Below are 19,886 nucleotides of genomic sequence, written 5' to 3'. Positions count from 1 at the left end.
ATTAGCTGTTAAAAAAGAAATCAACCCTTTTTTCTGCAGAAGGAAATAAAAGATAGGAAACGAGGTAGTCTTGTAGGAACACTCTGCAGGAATTCTGAAGCAGGCTACCATTACTGAACATACCATTTTCAGTGGATCTCGCCAGATGACTACTAATTGATGAGATAGGCATTTAAATTTGGTTGCTTTTTATGAGGAAGACTACAAAAAAACACTATAATGTATATTAAGATCTTGGAAAACCCAATGCACTTTATGGCACATCATATACTTTTATAGCAAATATAGTTCACTATGTTAAGATAGCAGTTACGAGCAGAAACTTATTATTGTAATAGTTGTAAAGCCTCCAGCAAATCAGCATCCTGTGTTCCCAGCAGGGTTCACAACCTTCTTCACATTAATTAGGAATCAGAGATGGAGACAGGGAACTGATGAATAACGAGAAGTTACCAGCATCTTATGTTAGTGGCTGAGGATTCTACTTCATGAGTCGTTGGATCTTCATCAAGGCTCTCCTGAACTGGGCGCCATTGGTGCAATGTTTGTCATGGATGAATGCAATTACATATATGCAGATTCTAACGGTAAGATGCTGTTTCTTGCTCATGGTATTTTTCAGTCCATTTGTCCTCAGCGCAGCAGACACGATGGCTGCCAAATGGCAAGCATAGGAACAGTGATTCTTTCTAGTCCTGCCCATTAATCTACTACTGTAGAATGAATGCGTTCCCCCAAATTCATATTTTGAAACCTAATCCCTAGTGCAATGGTAATTGGATGTGGGGCCTTTGGGAGGTGATTAGTTAGGTCATGAGGGTGGAGCCCCTCACGAAAGGGACTAGTGCTCAGAGAGCCTCAGAGAACTCCCTCGCCCCTTCCAACCATGTGAGGACACAGCCATAAGAGGACCACTTGTAAACCAAGAAGCAGGCCCTCACTAGACACCAAATCTGCCAGCACCTTGATCTCAGACTTCCCAGAATCCTGATTCCAGAACTGTGAGAAATAAATTCCTGCTGTTTAAGCCACCTGGTTTACAGTATTTTTGTTTTAGCAGCTCAAACAGACTAAGACACCCACTGTGATTATTTGGATTATAATGGCCCTTCAAATGGCTTTGCCTTTGGTAAAGCATTACATTTCCTATCAAAGATATCCCCTAGGAAAGAAAAAGCTGATTGCATTTGCCGTTCTGTTATTAGAGAAGAAAGTGGGCTGATGAGTTTATGCTTCTCTATTAGGCTGAACTAAATTAAATATAAGTTTCTTCTTTCCCATCCTAGTGAGTAGTTTCCTTGTCAAATGATCCACTGTGTCTTGTTGGAGATGGAAGACCTGGTTTTGAGACTTACTGTGCTTCCTGCCAGTTGTGTGACTGTGAGTGGGTTAACTTTTAGGACTTCATTCTTTTTATCTTTCTGATGAGGAGGTGGGTCTCCTCATTCTCTCATTCAACAAACATAAATTGAATCTTGACTACACGCTAGGCATGGTACTGCACATTAGTTTCCAAACTTTTCACCACGTAAGATTCCTCCTTATAACATTTTCTCCTTTTGGTCCTATTATTTTGAAAGATTTGATCTGACAAATGGACTGTGTGTTGTGTATAAGTTATATGGTTTTGTCTATTTAAAAACATAGGGTTTTTGGGGCCAGCCCAGTGGCGCAGCTGTTAAGTTCACGCACTCTGCTTCCGTGGTCTAGGCTTCGCCAGTTCAGATCCCAGGCACAGACCTAGCACTGCTTATCAAGCCATGCTGTGACAGGCATCCCACATATAAAACAGAGGAAGATGGTCACGGATGTTAGCTCAGGGCTAATCTTCCACAAATAAAAAAAAATAGTGTTTTTTCTATAGAAGATATTTAAAAGAAGACATTTAGAACCAAGAATCAGAGCTTCTGATTAGCTGGAGGGAATGATCCCAGCCAAAACCATAAAAGCTTACTGTCGAAGTTAGCTTTTAGAGGCACATTGCCCATAAATGTGCTGTTTCCGTTAGGTTTTTTGAAAAAAAATTCTAATAATTCCTAGCTTTTAATCAGTTTGTTAAAAAGTGTCATCTACATCTAGGCACCTTGTCATATCTCTTCTTGCATGCTTCATTCATAGTTCCTGAGCCTCTAAAGAACTGGAACAAAGAAGGGCACAGAGGTAGCGTCAGTTGTAATATCAATAGAATTAATATTTCTAGGAAGTTCCATTCATAGGTCTTATCCATTATGTTTTTCTAAAATATTAAAAATAATTCAAAAGTGTCTATTACTACCTTTGAAGGTTGCTTAGGAATCTAAGAACTCTAAGGTCAGATGGGGGAGATGGTTTCTGTTCTGAATTGCTATGGCCTGATCATTCAAAGGACAGATAAACAAAATAATATCATTGAGTACTGTGCTTTTGGCTTTGAGTTTGTTAGCAGATGTTTAGCAAAGCAGGGGATCGTTTCACATCCACTTTGCTAGATGCTTGTGGAAAATAAGTTATCCATCCAGGAAATAAATACCCTTGAAGTCTTCTCAATGAACTGTGTCCTTATTTGATCATGGGCCAAATAGTTTGAGGGCTGAGATGGGAAAAGTTGTGGTTGAGAACAATATGGAAGGTCAGGGAAAAGGATGTTCTCAAAACATGCTTGAATCTTTAAATTTAACTTAATTGAGAGTTCATTCTCGTCTTCCTCTCACCCCACTCCATCCCTGAGCACCCAAAGCTGACAGTTTCCGTTCCTGTTTATTCAGTGTCCTGGGAACAAGTAACATTTGGCTGATGATTTGAAAATACTCATAATGGGCATAATGTGAATATGAAGCACCTCAGGGCACCAGAAAGATGAGCTCTAGACATTTCTTCATTTAGAACTCGATTAAATTTAACAATATTTTTTGAATATCTCTTCTAGGCTGGGAATTATGGAATATAATAACTTACTTGTTGTTTCCCTACTGCCCTTAAGAAGCTTCCAGTGAAATAGAGAAGTTATAACATACATACTCAGAACAGTCATGAAATTACTGTAGATAAAACAACATAGGACAGCAAATTATAACATTTTCTCCTGAAGACAATCACTGCTCAGCTTCTGCCATAGATGCTCATGCCAGTCTCTATAGTGGGGAGTGATTGATTTTGGTGGTCTTATTTTGGCAGCTAGCTAAGAATGACATTTAAGTTAGGCCTGGAAACAGGGGAGAATTCGGTAAGAAAGGTTCAAGCGTATTTAGGCAAGGGAAGTATCAGAGAAAATGACCAACAACCTACCATAAAATATCCTTTGCAGAGTTAATTTTTCTGGTTGGGACAAGCAGATCTGTTTCCTGAACACTTTGACCTTCATCGCTGAAATCTAGCTCTGTTAAAAAAAGAATCAATAAAATCCACTGCATTTTTTCTGTAGTACAGTTGAATTGTGCATTCAAAGAAAATGAATCCTGAAGTCTTTATTTTTGGCACAGAGCAATTTAAAAAGCTTTAAGATTCTATTCTTGTTGGAAATGCTTGTCACATTTCATTTTATTAGAATGAAGTGCTAAAACAGCACTGTATGAATGTCACAATGAACTTTGGGGCGGGATGTAGTTGATGATAATAGAAACTAATGTTTATTGATCAGGTATTTGCCAGGCATTATGCTAAAAGTTTTACACATATAATATCATTAATCTCACAAAGCCTATGAAGTAAGTACCAGTTTCATTATTTTACACAAGATAAACGCTAATAGAGGACAAGTAACTTGCCCAAGGCCACACCATTAGTGTGTGGCAAAACCAGAACAAGCTCTAATGGATACTTTTAAGCACCATTCTATGCATACGCACTTGCTTGATATTTAGCTGATGTCAGAGCCCAGGGAAAGCTGCCCCAAAATATCCCACAATGGCATATTGATTATTTTGAACTAAGTTACTTGTTTTGTCTTCAAGTTTTGACCCTCCTCTCTCGGTTCCCCCAAGAGCAGGAGATAAATTTCCATGTGAAAGGTACTCTCCCCCCACCAGGAGAGAAAGACATCCTCATCACCACAATCAGGGAACTCAGGACAAAGAAGTCTGTATAAACCAAACCTTGTTACTTTTACTAATTTACTATTCAAGCCTAAACTCTGCTTAAATTCCTCACTAATTACATACCCCAAACCAAAGTTTCTTTGACCTGTCAGTTCCTCACAAATTTATTGTTTCTTTGTGTAAAAAGATACATAAACTGCCTGCTTTGTTCACTTGGAAAGCATCATTAACATAATCTCCCGTATATACATATTAAATTGGTTTTTCTCCTGTTCATCTGGCTTGCATCAATTTCATTATTAGTCCAGCCATAAGAACTTAAGAAAGGTAGAAGGGAGAATTTACCCTCCCCAACACTGATGTCAAGCTGAAAGACGAGAGCCGTATATACAAGGCAATCTGCAGAATGCTAACTGTGCAATCCAGGGAAGTTTTTTCTTCCTCCTATAATAATGCCTTGATCACCTAGTGAATGCACTTGGAGAATGGCAAATTTCAGCTTCTAGTTAATGAAGGATTAGGATGAAAGCTTCTTATTTAAACCTCACAGTGACCAAGACTAAATCAAGTTTTTGATCGCTGAGAAACTGGCAGGGCAGTATCTCGGTTCAATACAGCAAATATTAATTGAGTACCAACTGATACACAAGCTGCTTCAGGCATTATGAATAGGAAAATGATACTGGCTCAAAGCAAGGTTGGTAAGGGAAGCCATGTTGTAGAAAAGAAATCATATTGTAACTTTAAATGACCCCTAATTAACTAAACCAGACATGCTCTGTAGATTTTTATGGCCCCTCCCAGCTGCTGTAAGTTGATAACTTTGTATTTTGGAGTTCTTTAGGAATGTGATGACCCCCAGGCAGAGAATCTATGCTGATAGCCATCATCAATGACAACTGAAAGATCAGGGTATAGGATGTTGTTTTGGTTTCTGATGCATATCCAGTAAAACAGATGACTATCAGAAACTAGGACCAGATGTCTGCCCCCACCCAGAAATCAGATGGATGCTCCCTCTTTGAGACCAGATGCCTGCCCCACCCAGAGACCAGCCCCCTATATAACTGGCCTGTAGTCTTTGTTCTGTAAGATGGTTCTTTCGGACATTAGTTGGCCATCTTCTCCCTTGCTAGCAAGCTGTAATGAAAAGTCCTTTCTCTCCTATCACCTTGCCTCTTGACTATTGGCACGTCTTGTGGTGGGCAGATGACCCCTCGTGGGCAGTAACAAAAGTTGACTGTACTTCTTGCAACATGACAAGTGTAGGATTGAGATCTCCAACAGGCCAATCAAGGAATCTGATTTTTGATGGAACCAGGTGCGGGAATGGCCCCTTCTTTCACTTTTGAATGGAATCCACCTCCTTCGCAAGAATTTCACTTTCTCCTTCCACATAGACACCATCTCCTGTCTTCTGAAGAGGTCACAGAAGTTAAAACAAGGTCCTCCTAACAAAATATTGAAGGCTTTTTAGGTACTTTATTCAACTTCAGAACACCTGAAAACACAAGTCATATCATATCATTACTTTCCTTAAAAATTTTAATGGCTCTTTATTCTCTAGATTAGAGAATTAAGGCCCAAATCCTTGTGTTGACCTTAAACAAACAGACAGCCAGTTATTTCTCCAGCAAAAATGGATTTATTCATGATCAGCAAAAAATTGCAGTTCAGGGTTGCAACCATACAACGCCACATGTGAGTCCCCCAGCAGCAAGGGAGGAGACACGCTTTTATAGAGAGAAAGAGGGAGTTGGGAGGGCTATAGCAAGCAAAGAGTTTGAGGTACAGTGTCTTTTCATTGGCTGAGTTTAACAGTCTCTCATCGGCTGAACTTCTTGCTGGTCTTCCTCTTCTGTGGTTGGCATCTACTACAGATGTAGGGCCGAGAGCGCCACCTTTTCGTTTCTTGACTCCAGTTTAATGAGGTTTCTGTTTATTAATTTCCACACACAGCATGACAGCCAAGGTCCTTCAGATGTGGCTTCAGCCTATAGTTTTCATCTTGCATTCTACATCTTTCCACCCACCAGAGGTATCGTTGTATAAAGGGCTTGAACTCTGGTATTGAATTCCATTTATCTCCTACTGGATGCAATCTTGCATATGCAATCTGGGTAAATTTCTAAATTTCAGGCTTCTCAATTCTGAAATGGGTATGATAATAGCCACATTCCTCCTCTTCTTTTTCTTCTTTTATTCTTCCTTGCTGTGGACTAACCATACTGAATTTCCACCTGTGATATTGTGATAGACTAAGAAATATATATATTTGGTCTTCCTCCCTTTGGTCCTGGAACACAGCTCTTAAAATGCTTTTAATCTCCTAAGTGATAAGAGCAAGCAATAAAGGCTAATAGAGGTATTTTGTTGTTCATAACAAGCCCTTTTCGACCACAGTTTATGTTAATGAGGTGACTTTTGGAAAGCCCCTAGATAACTTTGGGAGGAGGAGGCTGGTTGCCAGGGGAACCAACCATGGGATTAGAGGGTTGAAACTTTCAGCACCCCCACCCCACCTCTGGGGAGGGGGAGGGGTGGGAGATTAAGTTTAGTCAGTGATGGCCAATGATTTAATCAATCATGGTACGTAATGAAGCCTCCATGAAAATCCCTGAAGTAGGAGGTTCAGAGAACTTCCAGGTTGGTGGACATGTGAAGGTGCTTGGGGAGTGGCATACTCAGAAAGGGCATGGAAGCTCTGTCCCTTTCCCCATACCTTGCCCTGTGCATCTCTTCCATCTGGCTGTTCCTGAGTTGTAACCTTTCATCATAAACCATTAATCTAGTAAGTAAACTGTTTCCCTGAGTTCTTTAAGCCATTTTAGCAAATTATTGAACATGAGGAGGCGTTGTCGGAACCTCTGACTTATAGCCTCTTAGTCAGAAGCACAGGTGATAACCTGGACTCATGGTTGGCATTTGAAGTGGGGGGCAGTCTTATGGGACTGAGCCCTCAACCTGTGGGGTCTGCACTAACTCCAGTTGGTGTCACAATTTAATTGTAGGATACCCATCTGGTGTCACAGAATTGCTTGGGATAGAAAACCCATGCATCTGGCGTCAGAAGTGTTAGCCTGGTGGGTTAGTAGCCTCGTACAGAAGAGAAACAGTTTCTCCTTTCACAGCCAGTGATGATTACATCTCCCTTGGAATGAATATGCAGTTTGTCAAGGGGGGCCTGGCTCTCTAGTGACCATGGGGCCCTGATATTTGGAGGGGCCTGTGGGAATTTCCTTGAGTGGGATTGATTAGAGTCTTTTAATTATCATGGGAAATTGTCAGATGCTTTCCAGCTAAGAATTGGATTATTTGTGTAGGGGAAAAAACATTTCCCTCCTTCCTTTCTAGGTTCTTTGGCAGGTCTAAAATTAAATTGACGTAACATAAATTAACGGGAGAAAAACACATTTGGTACACATGGGGGCCCCATAAGAATATGATTCCCCAACAGTCAGGTAATTGAGGCTTATATACTGTCCTGAGGTAAGGAGAAGGGGATAGGAAAGGGGAGGAAGATAATTCACAGGAAGCTGAGAAGAGCAGATGTTTGGTAAACAAGTGTTTGCCATGCCATGCAGATAAATCTTTGGGATATAAAAAGTTATTTTTGGTAAATGCTCTCTTCCTGGTACAGGTCCCCTATCTAAATTCTTCTAGGCACTTAAGGGGGAGGGAAAAAATTCTTGGAGTGAAGGGAAATCATCTCAATCCTGAACAAAATGAAGGTGAAGGGGGCCTGGAAGGGAAGGGTTGGATACTCACATTGAGAGGACTTACAGACTGAATGTAAGAAAGGTGAACAAAATCATCTTAGTGCTTTGGCTGAAATAGGGATAACCACGGTTGCACACCAAGGGGGATTTTCTGGAGTTGGGGCTTTCCAATGTGTGCTTTTTCTCACAACACTAACAATTAACTCAGTTCTCCACAGACACTGACTGGGTGTCCAACAGATTTAACTCAGTTCTGATACTATCTTCCCGGAGAGAGCATCAGATCTCACAGGGTAAGGGCTCAGTCCCACGAGACTGCCCCCTCCTCCAACTTCAGATGCCGATCACGAGGCCAGCTTGTTACCTGTGCTTCTGATCCAGCAGCTGTAAATCAGAGATTTCCAAGACCACCCCATGGGCTTGATTAATTTGCTAGAGTGGCTCACACAACTCAGGAAACCAGTTTACTCACTAAATTATTTGTTTATTACAAGTGATATTAAAGGATATGAAATAACAGCCAGATAGATAGGGTGAGGTTCTGAATGCAGGAACTTTTGTCCCTGTAGAGTTTGGAGCCCGGCAGGGTGGCACATGGAAGCATTCTTGTTCACCAACCTGGAAGTTCTCTGACTCCCACCTCCTTCTCGATTTTTATGGAGGCTCCATTTCACAGGCATGGTTGATTAAATCGTTAGCCATCGGAAATTGATTCAGCCTCCAGTGGAGCTCAGGGAACTGGACTGAAAGTTCCAACACTGTAATCACGTGGTTGGTTCCCCTGGCAACCAGCTCCCATCCTTAGGGGATTTCCAAAAGTCACCTCATCAACATAAGCTCAATTGTGGTTGAAAGGGGCTTGTTATGAATAATAGGACGCTCATTTCATCTTTATGGCTCTGAAACAATTTCAGGAACCGAGGGCAAAAGACAACATATTATAACAAAGGATGCTCCCATTGCTCTAATCTCTTAGGAAATTCCAAGGGTTTTGGGAGCTGTCAGCCAGGAACTGTGGCCAAAGACTAAAATATATATTTATTCTAAATCACAATATCACAGGCTACAGTGCAAATATTATTATTTTCTTTGTGTTCTATGACCTTAAAAAGTTGGCAAGCATTTACTTAAATATCAGTTGTAAATCTAGTAAATTAAATTTATGAGAATACTTAACTCCTCTTAAATATTCCAATGCCATTTATAAGCTTAGTAAAATATTCTTACACCTTCCAATTAAATTAATTACTCAATGTGGTAGGTAGAATAATGGCCTCTCAAAGAGGTCCCACAGCCCGATCTCTGGAACCTGAGAACATGTGATGCTGCAGGGTGAAGGAGATTTGTGCGTGTGATTCAAGTTAGGGACTTTAAAATGGGGGGTTATCTGGGTAGGCCCAATCTAAGCACCAGAGCCCTGAGGATGAGAAATCTCCAGGTGGAATCAGAGAGATGCAACAGAAGAGAAGGCAGGAGAGGTAAGGCAGAAGTGGAGGTCAGAGATATTGGAAGTATAGGGGAGGAAGACACTTCCTCTACCCTCTCTGGGTTCGTCTGGCCAGAGAACAAATTAAATTCACATGAGACAGAATAGCAGGAGAAAATTAAACAAAGCTTTATAACATGTATACATGGGAGAGTTTATTCTGAGCTAAAATCTGAGGACCATGGTCTGGGGCCTTTCTTCCCTAAGGAAGAAAGGGCACCAAAGAAGTGGGGTGCACAGAGTGGTTATATACCCCCAAACAGGATGTTTCACATAGGATTGAAATGTCCCTTTTACAATAGTCTCGAGACTGCTCTGTCAGCACAGCAATTGATGGAAACAGCAGGTAGGTCTGCTGTCTCGGTGAACACGGCAGGGTGGCAGGTCTGTTGTCTTGAGCTGGGTGGTCACAGGTGAGCTGGGTGGTCAAAGGTGAGTGCAGCAATCAGTTCCTAGCCTAAGGAAAGATGCTTATCCCTAAGGAAATGCCAATGTCGGGGGAAGTTGCACCTTTATCTTAAGGCCATTTGTTCTTGCCATAGTAAATGTTTTAAAGCAGATATACAATGTGTGCTCAATGGCCACTGTCAGGCCCTTTTGGACAAAACAAAGTCAGGCCAAATTAGGTTTACACCAAATGGCTTCCTCATGTACTCCAATATATCTTACTGCTCGCCATTTCTATTTGTCAATGTGTACATGGGAGAGGCTCAGGCAAGCTGAGCAACTCACCAAAATGGCTGAAACCACCACCTTAAATATCATATCCAACTAAAGACAAAGGAGGATGTTGGGGGTGGGGGAGTCAGTTATAGGAGGTTACCAGACAAGCACAATAAACAAATGCAGATTTAAGTCCTTGCCTTCTCCATTGATTAAGAGTTTCTAGAGATAAGGTCATCTCCCCTTCTTCCTGATACAGAGAGGAGACATCTTTACAGATGGAGATTTCCTTTACAGTGTAAATGTCTCTTACAAAGGGTAAGTAAATTCTACTTTTCAGTTGCTTTCCTGTCTGCAAAGTAACCAGCCCCAAATAATCATCATGCCAAAGAGACATATCTTGGGGTGGCCAATTCCAGGCCCCCACAGAAGCAAGAGAAGGATTCAACCCACCACTGCTCGCTTTGAAGAAGGAGGAGGGGAACCACAACCTGGAAGGAATGTGGGCAGCCTCTTGAAACCAAGAACGACCAACACCCAGCAAGGAAACTAGTACATTAGCTTCATAACAGCATGTGACTGAATTCTGGCGACAACCTCAATGAGCCTGAAGCCTATTCCTCAGTGTCTCCAGCAAGGAACACAGACCTGCTGACATCTTGATTTCAGCCTGGTGAGACCACTGTTGGTCTTCTCATCTACATGAACTGTGAGATAACAAACTTGTGTTGTTTTAAGCCACTAAATTTGTTGTAATTTGTTCAGACAGCAATAGGAAACTAACACGCTCAAAACAGTTTTAAAATTAAATCCCGGGTTTCATAATATGCCAAATTCACATCTATATTATATTAAAAATTACTCTAAAGTCAAACGTATATTAATTCTACATATTTGATTTATTTCATCATCTCAATGGTGATTCTAAATCTTCTTAGGGTAAGGATGCTTGTGCGCTAAGCACTAGGGGCACTTGGCCATTCAGAGCTACTTGGGACCACCTTCCCAAGTAAACTTGGAGCAAGCTCAGCTGGGTGAGGGTGCATATCGACCAGAGATTCTGATCTGTTCATAAGATACAAAGTTATAAATCCTTAGAACGTCTTCCCCATGGCCCAGGTGTCTAGTCTAAACTCCTTTTATTGGATTTGGGGCATCTGGGGATGCCAAGTCCATACCCTATAAACAAGATTGGTTTCACAACTACTGTCCTCAAAATTCAAGATAAGTTCTTGCTTGATTAACCTTTATCTCCAGACCAGAGCCAATGAAATTCTGAACAGCCTGCCCAGTTACTTCACTACTAGATTTTATTCAACCAGTCTATATACTGCTTCATTCTGAGTTCTTTTCAGATTCTCCTTCTCTTGCAGGACCACAGCCTTTATGTTTAAATGACGTCTAATTGGATTTTGGGCGTCTGTCAAGGCTGTGGTACTTTGTGATTACAGGGCTAAAGTCATATTAGTGACATAAATCAGCACATTTCCCATTGGCACTGCTTTCTGGCCTTGAACAATCGTTATAGTTTGTGACTTTTAAAAATAATCATGTAACATGGATGCCCAGAAGAAAATTTGATGTTTTACAAGAAAATGTAAATAGCAAAAGAGTAAATTTGTCTTATTTGCTTAATATAAGAAGGATTTTATATTTTAAAAAATACAAACATAAATTCATCTGGAACATTCAAGTTTTCACTTCAAAAGAAAATAAACTTTGGGTCTGTAGGGAGTCAGAATTTGCCACCCTAAATCTGTGATTGTTTTTAAGAACAAAAGACTCAGAAAGAAACTGTGACCTTCCCTCTAACTGCCTAAAAGAATTTAAGATAGAAGGCCTGTTCTAGGAAGGAGCTAATACCACAGATAACTGCAGGTGTGGTAGATGGCCCAGCAAACATTTGTTTACCAAACATTGCTTTTCCATCTCCATGTGAACTGCCCTCCTTCCTGTTGAAGTCCCAGACCACTACCCCCAACATCGTCTCTTGTCTTTAGCTGGAGATGGTCTTTAAGGTGGTGGCTTCAGCCATTTTGGAGAGTTATTCAGTTTTCCTGAGTTTCTCTCATGTACACATGTTATTAAATTTGTTTGATTTTCTCCTGTTATTCTGTCTCATGTCAATTTAATTCTTAGATCACCAGAAGAAGCTAGAGGGTAGAGGAATAGTTCTTCCTTCCCTTCAGTTCTTTCTAAAATAAACTTGGAGTCTTTCTAAAGAAAATACTTGTACTCAGCAAGAGTTAACCAGGCCCTTATTGAAACAATACTGCTCAGTGCTGTAGCAAATACAATAGAATTAGAAGAAAAGGTCACAGCACACAAATTATTTAAGGCAGAAAAATATATAACAGAAACGTGAACAACCAGAAAATGTGTGAAAACTTTAGAAATGAGGTAGAAAGTACATCTACATGTGAAAGGGAGGCCAAAAAAGTGAGAATCTGTGCCAAAGATCATTAGTTAAGGGAAAGTGGGGCATCTTGGAGGTTTATAAAGGATTTAATGCATATAAAATAACATAGGAAAAGAGGAAGAACATTCTAGACTTTTCTAGAAATACATACATTTAGTAATGACATTTTGTATTTCAGAATCTACTATTATTTTTATCAACCAGATGTCTTGAGAAAAAGTAATGTTGTTCAGAATGGTTATGATCCATCCAGCTTACATCTTCAGTTTTGTTGTCAAAATGTCAGTACTCATAGATTGAATAAATTATGAGTATACGCTAATTTAGATAATAAATACATGAAGTACACAGGTGCACACGGTGGAAAACAAAAACAAGTCTGCAGGAGTAAGGCAAGAGAAAAAAGAGGATAAGTTTGATATATATTTTGTAAAATTTCTTAGTTTTGCTAGGAATTTACTGCCAGGAGCCTAACATTTGGAAGAAAGAATCTTTAGAAAAGTGAAAAAGTCCTTAAAACCACATAATATAGACGGAAATACCCAGAAGAACAATAAGCAATCCCATCTTTCAAAACATTGGGTAACAAAGATTAGAAGTCCAAAATCAATTCAGATGGTTTCAAAGTGGTTTAAAATTACTAAGTTTTAATACAAAATTTTAGGCAAAATTGGCCTTTAGTTAATTGGATCATTAGGTATTTTATGTTTAATGGATTTGTTACTGCTCCAGACAGGGGGCTGAGCATGAATGAGCCCCAGAAGAGGGGCAGTGCGCTCAGGGGCCGGAAGGGAAACCAGCTCTGCTGTAAACTGCCATAGCTGACAGTGGGATTCTGAGAAGGGAGAGGGAAGTATGCATGTGTGTGTGTGTATGTGTGCACACGTGTATATGTGTGCTCTGGAACCAACTGGAAAAGGATTTGTCCAAAAGGATGACAATGGCAACAGAATTGCACTGATTTTTCTCAATTCAAAGTCACAATAGTGCTTGTGGGAAGTCTCCCCAGGGACTTCAAGGGCACGATTTGGAACATCCTGTTTGGAGGATGTCTCATTACGCTGACCTGAAGAGGTACCCTCCCCTGCGGGAGACTGCGAACCTGTGCTGTGCTCCTTGGTGCAGGCTCATTGGTTTTCAAAATGAGCCTCACGACCTTCACCTCTTTCACCACTCGGGCAGAAGGTTTAGGCCTATGATCAATGAGACAAGTCTCAAATCAAACAGGTACTCTTTCTGTTGACACTCAAAATCCATTTTTAAAAAATGTACAAGTAACACATGCTAAGTAATGAAAAACTTTGAAAACTGAATAAGCTTGAAGAGCAAAATAAACGTCTCCAGCCATTGCACTTCCAGAGGCGCCTGTTTTGGTTTTCATCCTTGCAGGCTTTCCTCTTCATATATATTTAAGCAGCATTTGGAGGGAGGGCATCTCTTCTCAGCCGTTGTATAAACAGGAAGCAGTTTAATGAGTTCAGCTGGGTTCTGTCAAACCCCTTTCTTGTCCCTTACTGCTGTCTCAGGCAGATTCCATTACTTTCTGGTGAAAATGGATTATTTAAAGACCTGTCTGAGATAAAGTGTGAATCAGATTTCAATGGAGAACACTTCCTGTCTCCTGTTACAGGTCAGACTCCTGGCTGGAGGGCCACGGCACTCTTTTCCTCTTCCGAAACCTCTCCTGTTGTAGTGTGGGGGCAGCACGGTTGAATATGGGCTGATTCTGCCCACCTGTAGCAAGCACTGAAGGAAGTGTCTGACTCCACTTGCAGGGGCTCTTTCTAGAATATCGGGGACTTAGCATCCCTTTGTCTTTAGTGTTGTTCTTAGCAACAATTCTGGGCAACAGGACTCTGGCACAATGTTCCATTACAAATATATATTTATTTTTCTTACAAAATGTAAACATGCACATGTTAATTTATTACATGCTGCTTTTTTACTTCAAAGAAAATTAGGTGACCAAGATGGAGCACACACTTCTCCCTATGTCTCCTGTTAAGCACAGCTGAAAACTCTGGGCGTTGTATGTAAAACCAATGTAGTAAGGCTCTGAAACGTTGAGAGAAGGATGAACGACTAGGGACCGATAGGGACCAACTAGACCCAAAGATCAACATGGTAGTAAGTTTGCTGGGTTTCCTTTTTGTCTCACATATCTGGACTGAAGCTGGCAATCAGAAAACACCAGTGAACACAGACACAAAAAAATGCCCCTGCCAAAAAGCCTGCTCTCTAGCCAAAGGACCAGTAAAAGAGCAGAGGGACATAAACATTTTAGACAATAACTAGCCCACCCAAGTCAAATGCTGTGGGAAAAGCCATGGCCCCCCACACACCTTGTCAGCAAAGGCCGGGTAGAGAGAACAGACTTTCACCCTGAGCCTGGCTGTAATGAGAAACCCCTCCTGGCCTCCTCTGCCCCTGGGGTGGTATCAGGGGAGGCCTAGTGGGTCACTGGAAATCTCAGCTCTGCTCAGCAATAGCAAAGCAGGTCTCCCCCTGGGGTGTCAAAGGAGGCTTAGTGTGGGCCTGGACTTCCACTCCCATCTGGCAACAGTGAAGTGGCACTCCCCTTTCCTCACCAGCTTGATGTCAGAGGAGACATGCTAAAGAGAAGATTTAAATATGATCCAGAATCTCATAGAATCATACGCCAAACGCCCAGGATACAATTGAAAAGTCACTCATTGTATAAAGAACCAGGGAAATCTCAATTTGAGTAAGAAAAGAATGAACAGATATTAATAGTGAGATATTACAGATGTTGGAATGATCTGATGAGAATTTAAAGCAGTTATCATAAAAACGCTTAAACAAACAATTATAAACACGCTTGAAACAAACAAAAAACAGAAAGTCTCCGCCAAAAACGTAGGAAGCCTCAACAAAGACATAGAAGATGTAAAGAGGAATCAAATGGAAATCTTATAACTGAAAGTCACAATAACTGAAATAAAGAACTCAGTAAATGGGCTCAACAGTAAAAGGGAAGGACAGAGGAAAGGAACAGTCACAAAGATAGAACAATAAAAATTAAACAGTAAGAACACCAGAGAGCAAAAATAACTGTAAAGAAAGACCAAAACCTCAGGGACCCGTGGGAGTATTAAAAAAAATCTAATCTAATTAGTGTCATTGGAGTCCTGGAAGGAGAGGAAAAGGAGAGTAGGGTGGAAGTATTAGAAAAATTCTCAAACTTGGAAAAAGACATAAACCCATAGATTCAAGGAACTGAGTGAACCTCACACAGGATGAACCCAAAAATCCATGCCAAGGCATATGATAATCAAACTTGTAAAAACTAAAGATCAAGAAAAAGTCTGTAAGCAGCAAGAGAGAAACAACATTTTACTGACTGTGGAAATGCGATTAGAAAAACAATGGAATTCTCATCAGACAGAAAGGCCAGAGGAAAGGGGTGCATCATTTTCCAAGTGCTGGAAGAAAAGATCTACCTCAAATCGTGTAGTCAACAAGAATATCCCTCAGGAATGAAGAGGAAATAAAGACACCCTCAGATGAAGGAAAACTGAGAGAATTTGTCACAGCAGACCTATTCTGAAATGGCTAAAGGAAGTTCTTAAAACAGAAAAAATGATAAAAAGGAGTAGTCTTGGAACATCAGGAGGAAGAACAATAAAAAGAACAAAACTATAGGTAATATGGCTACATTTCCTCTTGAGTTTTCTAAGTTATGGTCAATGACTGAAACAGATAACACACCTGATGTGGTTCCCATTGTATGTAGAGGAAATATTTAAGACAATTGTACCACAAGCAAGGGAGGGGGGAGGGGTATAAAGGAAGACAAAGTTTATACACTTCACTTAAACTGGAAAATGTCCACGGCAGTAGACTGCGATGTTTTACATATACATATAATGTAATGCCTAGATAATCAACAAAAATCTATACAAAGATGTATACTCAAAAACACTATAGATAAATCAAAATGGAGTTCTAAAAACTGTTCAAGACAAGAAAGCAGAAAAAAGAAAAGAGAGAAATGAAAAACGGAGAAAAAACAAAACAAAAAATGGGCAAAAGAACTTAGACACTTCATCAAAGAAGATACATGAGTAGCAAATAAGCATATAACAAGATACTCTACATCATTTGTCATTAGAGAAACACAAATTAAAATGACAATAGGACACAACTTCACATCTACTAGAACGGTGAAAATTTAAAAAGACTGACCATACCAAGTGTTGGTGAGGAAGTGGAGAAATGGAAGGCTCATACATTGCTGATGGAAATGTGAAACAGTATAGCCATTTTGGAAAACAGTTTGGCAGTTTCTTAATTTAAACATAAACCTTCCATATGACCCAGCAATTCCACTTCGAGGTATTTAGTCAAGAGATGAAAGCATATGTTGGTACAGACATGCACATGAATATTCACAACAGCTTTATTTGTAATAGCCCAAACCTGGAAGTAACCCAATTGTCCATCCACAGGTGATGGATAAACGAGTTGTGGTGTATCCATATAGTGGAATACTACTCAGCAATCAAAAGAAATGATTGATTGATGCACACAACAACATGATGACTCTCAAAATAATTATGCTGAGTAAAAGAAGCCAGACCAAAAAAGAGTACGTGTGGTGTAAGCCCATACATATTTCTGGAATGTACAAACTAATTCATAGTGATAGAAGCATATCAGTGGTTGCGGGGGGATGGGGAAGTTTGGGTGAGAGGGGCAAAAGGTAAGTTTTGGGGGTGATTGATATATTCATTATTTCGATTGTGGGGATGGTTTCACAGGTATATACATATGTTAAAACATTGAATTTTACACTTTAAATTTGTGCAGTTCATTGTATGTCAATTATACCTCAATAAAGATGTCAAACGAAAATGACCACCTTTCCATGTCACTAAATATCCTTGTAAAAGTGTTTTAAATAACTGATAGTCATTATATGGATACACTATAGTTTACTTAATGACTTATCCATAGGTGGACTTCTAACTTGTTCCTAATTTTCAACAGTAATAAACAATGTTGTGATTAAAACTTCTATATATTCATGTGGAATGAAATACACTCTAAAGTCTTCAGTTTGGAAATATTTATTTTTTTCATGACCAATTAAATCGAATTGTAATTCCCCTTCAGGCTGGTAGTAAATTAAGTTTCTTTCATACAAGGTCATCCCAGGGTCACTACTTCCTGCCTGGAAAATGGGGCACAGCCCACTGATTTGATTAGTTTCCACTAATGTGTCTATGCCACACATAGCCGCTTGCCCGTCCTCTCTGAGGCATTCCCGTCTTCACCAAGTGTCGTCACAGAGCAGGGCGTGGGTCTTTGCTGCTGCCACAGTCACAGACCCCTAACCCCTTCCCGATTCAGACGAATCTCTGATAAATCAAAAAGGGTCTCTCTCCTTGCCCTAAAGCAGAACTGTCCAATAGAAAAATAAAGTGAACCATCAGTGTAATGGTACCAAATACCATTACAATACCAAAATTTAAGAACAGAGCTTTTCTAGTAGTCACATTTCAAAATGCAAAATAGACAAGTAAAATTAATTTTAACAATATACTTTATTTAACCCAATATATCCAAAATATTATCTTATAACATATAATAAACATGAACTATATTAATGAGATAGTTTACATTTTTCTTTTTGGTAATGTCTTAAAAATTTGGAGCATATTCTATACTACTTAGAATTTGGACTAGTCACATGTCCAGTGCTCAATGGCCCCATGTGGCCCGTGGCTTCCACGATGGACAGAGCAGCTCTGAATGCTGCCGTTCTCAGAGGTCCTTCTTGAAGATCACAGCAGAGTCTTTGGGAAAAGTTAGCAAGAGCAGTGCCTACTCACAGTTTCTACTTTCCAAACCTGCCAAGTGAAAACACTGTCTCTATATTGTTGTAGTTTCTATTCTTTGGTTGCAAATGAAAGTGCACATTTTCTCATCCTTGTTCTTTTGTACTCAATCTGTCTGAAACGCATGTTTATGTCATTTGCTTCTTTTTCTCTCAGACATACATTTTTCCCTTTTTGATTTATGAGAGCTCTTTGTATCTTACATCTTTATTCTATAAAATATAAATATTTTCCAATTCTCTCCTTGCCTCTTAATTCTGTTATTGAACTTTTGCTAAAGTGAAATTTTAAATTTGATGTATTTCAATCTCTTGATATTTTTCTTTACAATTTTTGCCTTTGAATGGCTTTCTCACCTCAAGATTATGAAAATATTCACTAAATGTTTTGAATAGTTCTTTTTATATTTATTTAATCTTTCATAGTTGACTCTTCAGTTCCTTGGAATTCATTGTGGTGAGCTATTGTAAACTAAAGATTCATATTTTAAAAAAGAGTTAACTATGGGCCAGCCCCGTGGCCTAGTTGTTAAGTTTGGCTCACTTCACCGCAGCGGCCCAGGCTTGGTTCCTGGGTGCAGAGTTACACCACTCATCAGCACCATGCTGTGGCAGGCACCCACATACAAAATAGAGGAAGATTGGCACAGATGTTAGCTCAGGACAAACCTTCCTCAGCATCCTTATGCTACAGATCTGAAGTCTACCTTCATCATGTACCAAATTCTTCTATATGTTTGGATCTGTTTCTAGGTTTTCTTTTCTGTTTCTTTGATTTGTCTATTTTGGTACCAGAAACTCATTGTTTTAATTATCATCAATTTAAAATATGTTTATACATCTGCTAGTGCAAGTTCTCTTTCATTATTCTTTTCTCTTCATGATGTTTTCTTGGCTACTCTTTTTGTTGTTAGTGCCCTCCAGTCAATTCCAACTCCTACTTGGACCCTGTGTACAACAGAGCAGAACCCTGCCCACTCTTTTTGCACCATCCTCTCACCTTCTGGCGCCATATCAGAGAGTGCTCCACTGCGATTCACAGGGTTTTCATGGCCAATTTTTTCAGAAATGAGTGGCCAGGTCCTTCTTCCTGGTCTGTCTAGTCTGGAAGCTCCACTGAAAGCTGTCCACCATGGGTGACCCTGATGCTATTTGAAGTCTCAGTGGCACAGCTTTCAGCATCACAGCAACATGCAGCCACCACAGTATAACAACCGACAGATGGGTGGTATGGTTCCCTGACTGGGAAACAAACCTGGGCAAGGGCAGTGAGAGTACCAAATCTTAACCACTAGACCACCAGGCTATTCTTATTTATATTTCTATATTAACTTTAGAATCTCTTTGAGAATTCAAGTAAAATTGAATTAAGTTTATAAATTAGTTTAGAAAGATTTCTTTTTTTTTTAAGATTTTATTTTTTTTCCTTTTTCTCCCCAACCCCCCCAGTACATAGTTGTATATTCTTCGTTGTGGGTCCTTCTAGTTGTGGCATGTGGGATGCCGCCTCAGCGTGGTTTGATGAGCAGTGCCATGTCCGCGCCCAGGATCCGAACCAACGAAACACTGGGCCGCCTGCAGCGGAGTGTGCGAACTTAACCACTCGGCCATGGGGCCAGCCCCTAGAAAGATTTCTTATACTTTAAGCACTGAATCCCCCAGTGCAAGGTAGGTTAGCCCTTTCTCTCTCTCACCTTCTTCACACTGGAACACCGTGTTCCTTCTT

Source organism: Equus przewalskii, chromosome 2, assembly GCF_037783145.1.
Source record: "Equus przewalskii isolate Varuska chromosome 2, EquPr2, whole genome shotgun sequence".
Taxonomy (NCBI): Eukaryota; Metazoa; Chordata; class Mammalia; order Perissodactyla; family Equidae; genus Equus; species Equus przewalskii.
This window is presented reverse-complemented; position numbering follows the sequence as displayed.